The sequence below is a fragment of the Vanessa atalanta genome, chromosome 28, assembly GCF_905147765.1.
Source record: "Vanessa atalanta chromosome 28, ilVanAtal1.2, whole genome shotgun sequence".
Classification (NCBI taxonomy): Eukaryota; Metazoa; Arthropoda; class Insecta; order Lepidoptera; family Nymphalidae; genus Vanessa; species Vanessa atalanta.
In genome coordinates this window covers 2,992,631-3,002,704 of record NC_061898.1, presented here as the reverse complement: position 1 = coordinate 3,002,704, position 10,074 = coordinate 2,992,631, and the positions used below count along the sequence as shown (strand labels likewise).

General features: G+C 35.4%; 1 long non-coding RNA gene across 1 annotated transcript; it reads left to right on the top strand.

Moving 5' to 3' along the window:
- The first annotated feature begins 621 nt into the window (after positions 1-621).
- Positions 622-7,772, top strand: LOC125074875. Its single transcript, XR_007120167.1, has 4 exons — positions 622-760; positions 2,236-2,311; positions 3,457-3,512; positions 6,845-7,772. It is a non-coding gene; the product is annotated as an uncharacterized LOC125074875 (long non-coding RNA).
- Positions 7,773-10,074: the final 2,302 nt, after the last annotated feature.

Here is a 10,074-nt window from a genome sequence, read left to right as displayed (position 1 = left end):
AGGATTTAAGTCAAAAGCAAAATATATTAGAATAAAAATATAAAATATGATTTTTTTACATAACATATTTCATGTTCACTTTGTACTTTGTAGTACTTATAATTCTGTAATTGACCTTACGTAAATTATGACGACAAAGACAGTATTTGATAATTTGTTTCAGATATAAGAGTAATGAAAACTAAAACTACTAAATAGTTCTTATAATATTTTTTTTTTGTATTTGTTGGTTTTATTTATTGGGTTTATTTTATTTTGTATGTATAGTGTGGAATAACCAATTATTTTATAAATCTCCTTAAAAACGCAAATTTGTAATAACTGTGATAAAAAGAATTATTTTGTTATCGATTTTTGTTCCAATATGAATTTAAATTTAGTATAATCAATTATTGTTTTATAATATTATTTTATTATCTCTTGTATCTAATAAAATGAAGAGCAATACGTATCTCGAAATGTTGTTTGATTTGTATAATCATAATACAAACGAAAAGTTATTTAGTATAGCAACGATAATCGAGTAGCAAAATATTTTAATCGATTCCATAATTTCCTAATGTTGGTACAATTGGGGCAAGACTTCTACTTCTACTCTCCAGTTTCTTTAAACTTTTTAACTTCCTTTTCACTTTTAGCGTTTAGCGTCCTCCGTTCAATGTTCAAGAGTCATGACGTTCATGTTCTATCTTGAAATTTAATTAGTTTCGTGCAGAAGTTTCTCTCGCTTTTATGAAAATAAAATAAAAGTTTCATAAACGTAAGTCTTAATACTTTTTTATATTGAAGAACATTTTTTCATTCAGGACATAATCATGGATTTTCCTTTTGAATTGTGGTTTTCTTAACTGAATGCTACATTTAAAGATTTTATTAATTTAAAATGTTACATTTTATTGTTGAAGCTATATATTATTACAAAGAATTCGTAAATTAAACATTCAAGGTTTCAACTCAATTGTGTAGTGTGATATCAGTAATTAGTTCAGACTACCCGCAATTTGTACATTAATAAAAATTAAGTTTAAAAGTGGTGTTATATATGTATTTACTTGGTGGTAGGGCTTTGTGCAACCCCGTCTGGGTAGGTACCAAACACTCATCAGATATTCTACCGCCAAACAGCAGTAATCAGTATTGTTGTGTTCCGGTTTGAAGGCGTGAGTGAGCCAGTGTAACTACAGGCACAAGGGACGTAACATCTTAGTTCCCAAGGTTGGTGGGGCATTGGTGATGTAAGGAATATTTAATATATTTTCTTACAACGCCATTGTCTATGGGCGGGTGTGACCACTTACCATCAGGTGGCAAATAGGTGTCTAAAGTTGCAAAAATTTAAAAATGGCGGCCAAAAATTGCAAACGGTGTTTCGCTGCATGTAAAGCAGGCAACCCTTTCGTCTTTCGCCATAGGGTAAAATGGGGTAAAATTATAACGTGGCTTCTATTTCGGCCTTCATTTTCTCGCTATTCCAACAACACGATCAAATCACGCCGACTTTTATCCATTCCTATGTATAAACGCATGTATTAGGATTAAGAAGGACTATTTCTGGGCAACTTGCCAGAAGCAGCGTCAGTGTCGTGTTTTCCTTATGGTTTTGTGGTTAAAGAACTTTATTTCTCATAAGAATTTTACAATTCACTTAAATGAGATTACAGAATATTATACACTTTATTTACAAAATTTAGAGTTCTCGTATCTTGGAATAATATATTATCTTTTAATACTAATATGAACTATTGAAGAAATCGAATGAGAATATCTTCAACTTATGTTCCAAGATACATTTCTTTGACATTGATTTTTATAATCTCATAAATAATTTGTTAACTTTTCCCAATTTTTTATTAGTTTCAGTTGTTTATTGATAAATGAAACCAGACAATATATATAGTCAAATTGAAATATATTCTTATTAACCAATTCTGTTGGCTGTTTGTACCAATCACTATCACATTATACTTCACCGCTAAACAGAAACACTGAGATGAACTTATTCCAGTGTGAATCGTGAGCAAGTAACTTCAGCCACAAGGGATATCTCATTTTCAAATGGTGGATTGTCTATATAAGAGATGGTTAATATTGGTTACAGTGCCACTGACTACTAGCAGTGGTTATTATCAGGCAGTTCATTAGCCAGTATGTAGCTGTATTGAATAAAACAAAAGTATTCTAAGTGGTAACACAATGTTTTGTACATTCTGATATAATAACAACAACTTTTTCCAGATTACTATGGCTCGTCCACACTATTGCAACAGGTTGCATGTAACATACGTGACCCTGGCTGATTGACTTCAAAGACGTGAGTATCACTTGTGTATTTGTTAGGAGTTCAAACTGTTACTTTATTTAAACATTCAATATACTATAAGCCAAACAACTTGCTACAAATTAACTTAGATTATATATACATATCAAATAAATAACAGTGGTCAACACCCCCATTGGCATTGGCACTAAGTAATTTTAATCATCCCTTACATCACTAATGTGTCAAACTTAGCCAAACCACCTCCACCAACTAAGATGTTTTGGTTCAATTAATTACATAAAAAATAATCAAATAAATTATATAACATGAATGTATATACATATACAATTTTTATAATAAATTTGTTTTGATTTCGGCATGTTACAACAAATTCTGTAAGTTAAGCATATAAAAAAAAACAGTACTTTATGATTTTAACCCGCAGTCTTTGGTTAAAATTTACATGTTCTGAGTGCTGGGTTTTGATGTCTATATCTGATATCAATAAGTATTATAAATATTTATAAATATTATAAAAATATTGAACAACATCACATACATTACTCTGATCCCAATGTAAGTAGCTAAAGCACTTGTGTTATGGAAATCAGAAGTAACAACGGTACCATAAACACCCAGACCCAAGAAAACATAGAAAACTAATGAACTTTTTCTACATCGACTTGGTCGGGAATCGAACCCGGGACCTCGGAGTGGCATATCCATGAAAACTGTTGTACACACTACTCGACCACGGAGGTCGTCAAAGTATTATCAACTATTGATAATATAAATTATGTATTTGATGTATTTTATTATTATTTATTACTGAGGAAGACATACAGTTATCATAATATCAAACATTGAAAAGAAAAAACCAATGAAATTCCACATATCATCACAAAAATACAATCGGAAGCAATCTAACTAAAATGATAGAACAAAAATAAATTAAAGTAAAAGTTAGTTAATAACACTAAAGTAACTTCTTATTTTCATATATATTTCAAACTTTATTCATTCTATCAGAGCAGTATTTGTAAATATGTTTGTAATAAAGCTTGAAGTTCAATTTTTGTTGACCCAATAAGTAATTTTTCAATAATAAATATTCAATCTTCCCTATCTAATTAGACTAATGTTAGACTTTTGTAACAAACATTGATGTTTTAATTTGTTTATAATTTACATTTCAGAAAGAAAACAAAGTCTTGAATGAAATAATTTGGAAGTCTTCGCGCTTGTGATATCTGTAAGTAAAAGTTTCATCATTAATCGGTACTGTCTATTTTATATTTTATAAAGGACTAGATTTCTGTATCAATTTTTTATGAATGAAATAAACATACTGTTTATCTGCCAGCAAAATGGTATCCTAGAAACCAATGGCAGCATCACACTTCTTTTAATCTAAATTGGCCCAACAATTTAGGAGGAGATTGGTTACACAAACACATACAGAAGATTTATATATAAAGTTATTATTTAAAATATAGAGGTGAGATGGCCAGTGGTTAGAACGCGTCCATCTTAACCGATGATTTCGGGTTTAAACCCAGGCAGGCACCACTGAATTTTCATGTGCTTAATTTGTGTTTATAATTCATCTCGTGCTCGGCGGTGAAGGAAAACATCGTGAAGAAACCTGCATGTGTCTAATTTCAACGAAATTCTGCCACATGTGTATTCCACCAACCCACATTGGAGCAGAGTGGTGGAATATGCTCCAAACCTTCTCCCAAAGGGAGAGTTTGCTTAACCCAGCTGTGGGAAATTTACAGGGTGCTAATGTAACATTACATACAAAAAAAATATTTAAAAAAAACCTTCAGTCATTATTCAGTCATATGCTTTTTTATTTTATTGAAGGTATACTAAATTATTAACACGACACAAAGCAGACATCGATTTTTATGCAGAACATGTGAGTTTATACTAATATAATAAATGCAAAAGTAACCTTGTTACTCTCTGACAAATTTGAACCCTAATGAACACCAGACGACCAAACCCTAAAAAATGAGTGAAGCCGCGATTAAATATTAATAATTCATATTTTGTATTGATTTAGAAACATGGCCAGTGGCTGTACGTGAATATTAACCAAAATTATGAGTTTAAACCTAGGCAAACACCACTGATTTTTTATGGTTTTATTTTAATTTGAGTTAACATTTCATCTTATGCTTGGTGGTGTAGGAACTTTGAAAGAAGCCTGCACATGAGTGTTTAGTCATATAACTTTACTAACTTTTCCGTAGGTAGGTGCACGGCTTAAATGGCTACCTGACGATAAGTGGTCACTACACGGACATTAGAGCCGTAATAAATTTTAACCATTCCAAATATCGCCAATGCGCCCCACCATGTTAATAACTGAGGTGTGATATCCCTTGTTGTCGTTCACTGGCTAACTCTTCAAACCAGTATACTACCCGGCACGAAACTTGACCTAACATGGCGTCCTCTGCGCAGGTACAGTCCTTGCGAAAATCACGTACTATCTAAAAAGCTTAAAATAAATATTTAATATATTAAAGGGTAGGTACGTAATAAAACACAACGGGTTAATTATTGTATATTTAGTAATTATTGTATCAATAAATAAATAAAAAGAAATAAAAATAAAATTTAGAAATATTATTAGAAAATAAATTAATCACTATCACTCAACGGTGTAAAACCCTCAAAATCAGCAAATGAAGTCGAAGTTCTTGGATTGGTACTGGGGTTGGTACTGGTGCTCGGACCGGGTTCGTCATCATCAAAGACTTCCCAATCGCTACTACTGCTGCTATCTGAATCTCCCACTTGAATAACAAGTTGGTCTGTCAACTGGTCCACTACATGGTCGCTTTTGCAATAGTCGTCTTCAATAGACCTTACTTTTGAACATAACTTTTGCCATTCACTTGATCCCATAGCATCTACCTTCTGTTTCACCAGTTCCATAACGCGTGTGACGTTCCACGCTACGTTTTTGCTGCTAACGTAACCTTTGATTGCGGCCCACGCCATTTCAATGGGGTTCAGATCCGGATGATAGGGCGGCAAGCGAAGGACACTATGATTGTGTTGTGCTAATAATCTATCGATATTATAATTTTTTAAATTTTCTTTGTTCGTTTTTATTAGTTCGTACAACTGTGGCTTGTACATTGTTGGATCAAACGAAATTCCTTTTTCAGTCAGCCAGGCTTGCATGTCGCATTTCTTGGAGTTTGAATTTGGGGCCAAATTATATTGTGTATTATGGTAGGATGCATTGTCTACTACCACGACGGATCTCGGTGGTAGGTTTGGTATTAATTGTGAAGTTAACCATTTGGAATAATTTTCATAATTCATGTCGTCGTGATAGTCGCCCGTTTTGGCTCCGGATTTAAACATTAATAAACCATTTGGTATAAAACCGGCTTCAGACCCTGCATGTACCATAACTACCCGTTGACCTTTGGATATCGGTTTTTTTAAACCTTTTTTTGAACCGTCCGTCCACGCCTTGGAACTTGTGTGCGAAGCGTGGACATACGATTCGTCAGTATAAATTATGGGCCTTCCTTCATGTCTGTACTTTTGTATTGCTTCTAAATATTTGATTCGCTGTAATCTTATACTGGTTTTCTCAATAAGAACTTTTCTATTATTTTCTGTTGCTTTCCATTTAAAGCCTAGATCCTTTAAGATGCGTCGAAGACTCCGTTCAGATCCTTGATAATTTATATCCGATCGCAGTTTTGTCAGAAGTTTCGTAACTGTTGGGATTTCATTATTTGTTAAATGAAAATTATGAATGCATCTTTTGATAACTCCTTGATCGAAATTGTCTATACCAGTTACAGGTTTCGATCTAGCATGTTTTTTTCCAGGCGTCCGGAATACTGTGAGAAATGCTGACTGCTCAGCTTCTTTTACGATTCTCCGAACAGTGCATAGAGAGGTTTTTGTTGCTTCAGCTGTTCTCTCTTTAATTTGAGTATCACTTCTGCCATTAGCTTCGTTTTTTAAAAAACAGTAAACATCGTAAATCATTTTCCGAGCTTGTCTTTTTAGAACTATATTATTTTTTCTTGGCATTTTAGTATACTTCGTTAAAATCTTACTATAATAACAAAAGAAACAACCCACAAAATCAACAATACAAAAACAAAGTTAATAATCAAACACAATTTTACACAATAAAACCGTTATATAATAATAACTTATGTTAATGAGCGTACACTAAGACAACACAGGAACATGCGCGGGCGACGGGAGACGCGGTGGCACTGCGCGGGGCCACGCATCCACCCGTTGCTATGGTTACTAGTAATGGCGGCCTTGTTTGCTATAGTAACGCGCTCCTCGCCTCAGACCGCACCTCAAACGACATCTATTTTTTGTTACTGCGCAGAGTCAAGATTCGTGCCGGGTATTATACTAAGTATTACCGCATAGCGGAAGAGTATCTGAAGATGGGGCTTTCACAAAGCCCTACCAAGTAAAAAAGGCACCAGATGGATGTGCCAGTTTACTTACCTATTTTGTAAAAAATAATATGCTTTGGTTTTATATTATTTCTAGAAAGATTTATTTCCTTTCCAGGTCCAGTGAAACCTTTAAGTATGGAAGGAAGGCTTCACTTCACTGCGCGACTGCTAGTGATGTCGAGTTCTTGGGAGATCTTGGGAGAATTAAGACTTGGGAACCTTAAAGAAAAGAGCGTACTCATTCCTTAAAGGCCAGCAACACACTTGCATGGCCCTGGTGTTGCAGATGTCCATATCCGGTAGTCACTCTTCATCAGATGAGCCTCCTGCTCTATGCCACCTACAACATAAAAAAAAAACCAACTTTCCCCGTGGCTTCACCCACATAAATGTTTAATTTTATAATCACTCAAATGGAATGTTATTTATAAAGTATATTTCTTCTGTGAAATAATTATTAAAAACAAATTGTTCCTCTATAATGATGATGACGTCCTGATCGATCAAGGGACTAGTCGGCTACGCAGGACATGTTACGGTGCACGAGTGTGTGATAGCTGCACCCTATACCCTCGCTCATAAGGAGACGGGACGACAACACCGACACGCCAGAAAGAGTTCAGGCGTAGGACCAACGGCTTTATATTCTATTCTAGATCACAAATTTCAAGACTTACCTGTCACTGAGTTAATTGTTTGACAGAAACAGCCAAATCCGTTTATCAGATCTGGTTCTTCAACCAATCTCGGGATATGTGACTTATAATATCTAGCCACAGAACGAGGCAGTCAACTGTAAATATTAGTCATTAGTAATGATATTGCTTTGTTTTGATAAAATAAGTTAGTATAATTATATTTAGTGGACTTTCTGATTTGAGTTTTGTTCTTTGTTTTGTGTTAGTTGAGTGGTTTGTTGAGCAAACGTTGCAGAAAATCTCTTGTATCCTGCTCTTGTTCTTGTATGTGACAAAACTTCATGATTGGTTGAACAGTTATGATGTGGAAGCGTTACAAGTAAACCAAGTCACTTAATTGGTCAGCCGCCGTCAAGTACTGGCGACTACGTGTTAATTCTGGAACGAACATTGCGTTCTATTGTTTGCTGCCATTCTGTCTCCAGCGAATTACAGCGACACAGAGGATTGCTGTCGGAAGCAAAATATGTAAAATGGTGGCACTAATTCGGCGATGTTGCTCTAAGCTCGACTTAGCGTTGAGATATATTTGAAGATTGTATTTTTTTGGTTTCTGGATTAACGTTCGAGTTCCAATGAATTTGATGGACTCCAGATTAAGAGAAACTTACGCATGTTCGGGACATGCATACATTGAAATAAAACTAGTTTTTAACGGATTTAATCGCGTATATTAATTATTTTAACATCCCGACGTTTCGAGCACTTTGCAGTGTTCGTGGTCACGGGCAGACTAAGGTGACATTTGTCTGTTCGAATTACAAAAGAAATATTATTTACAACTACCGCCAACGATTTCTTAATTGATATCTTGAGTAGCGTTCCGGTTGCACGCAGAAGGCACTAACTGTATCTTTAGGTCTTGCAGTCTGTTGGATTTGGGATTTTAAATTTTTAATAAGTGGATCCCAAGTGTTAGAAAGTCTCCAACCATCTTCTCTATTGAAGTTCGGATGTTTTTGAATTTCAATAGCCTCGCGTATCATTCTAGGAATGAATCTGTGTTCTCTAGCGAGGATCTGTGGTTTATCAAATCGAATAAAATGGTTAGGTTTATCCAGAGCATGTTCACAGACTGCAGACTTTGAAGAACGCCTATTTTTGACATCTCCTATATGTTCCTTGACCCTAGTACCGATACTTCTCTTTGTTTGACCTATGTAAGATAAACCACACTCACATTCGAGTTTATATACTCCCGCAGTTTGTAAAGGGATATTACTCTTGATAGGTCTTAAGAACTGGCTCACTTTCTTATGAGGCTTGTAAATGGTTTTAATCGAAGCTCGCTTCAAGATATTGCCAATCCTGTCTGTAACTCCCTTCACATATGGTAGAAATGCAGATTGTCGCTCAACTGTGGGTGGCTTGATACGGCTTCTGCGATGCTGGCGAGGCACGGGCAGCTTGTTCTGGTGGAGTGCAAGCTTGACCTGAAGTAGCTCGTCCTTTAGGTGTTCAGCATCGCAGATATAGTGGGCTCTCTGAAACAAAGATTTGCCAACGGTAGCTAACTGACTAGGGTGGTGGTGCGAGTCACCATTGAGGTATTTATTGGTGTGTGTGGGTTTCCTATAAACTGTGTGACTTAATGTATTGTCAGGATTCTTGATAATAAGGATGTCAAGAAAAGTTAAAGAATTATTTGCCTCTAATTCCATAGTAAATTGAATGTTTTTATTTATAGAATTGAGATGTACTAAAAATGCAGATGTCAGATCACTAGGTAGTATTGTGAAAGTGTCATCTACGTACCGTTTATAAAACCTAGGTGTTATTGGTCCGGAGCGAAGAGCCCTCTCCTCTAGGTCTTCCATGAATAAATCAGCGACCACGGGGGATACTGGGGAACCCATGGCTACTCCGTCAACTTGTACATAGAATTCATCATTCCACAATAAATAACCAGATGTGAGGCAGTGATGTAACAGCTCTGCATATTCAATAGGCATGTTGTGTGTCTGTAGCTTCCTCTTGACAATTTCGATGCAGTCTTGTATGGGTAAGGAGGTAAACAATGACTGGACATCAAAACTAACCATTGTCTCGTTGTTGGTTAATTTAAGGTCTTTGATTTCACCAACAAACTGGTAAGAATCCTTGACATACGCCGCAGTGTGTCCTCGGAGGGGTGATAATATCCTTGTTATGTGTTGAGCCAATCTATATGTTGGTGTATCGATTTGGCTTACAATAGGACGCAGCGGAGCACCAGTTTTATGGATCTTAGGTAACCCATACAGTTTTGATGGCTTTGCACATGTAGGCACGAGTGATTTTTTGTCCAGATTTAATTTTTCTTGATGTTTAGATATTAACGCGGATGTCTTTTTAAGAATATAATTAGTAGGGTCTTTAGTTACTTTTTTATAAGTTTTTACATCCGATAAAATCGCGGAAATTTTCTGGTTATAATCACACGTATCCATCACAACGGTCGCGTTTCCCTTATCTGCTCGGAGGACTGTAATGTCTTTATTATTGCGTAAGTTCTTCAGTGCTATAGATTCATCACGAGTAAGGTTTCTTTTCGGTGGCCGGCTTCGACGTAAAACACTCGAAATGTACTGTCGAATAGCTTCCGAGTCTTCCTTTGTGATGTTATTTTTGAAAAGACACTCCTCCACATTGCAAATAATGTCTTCAA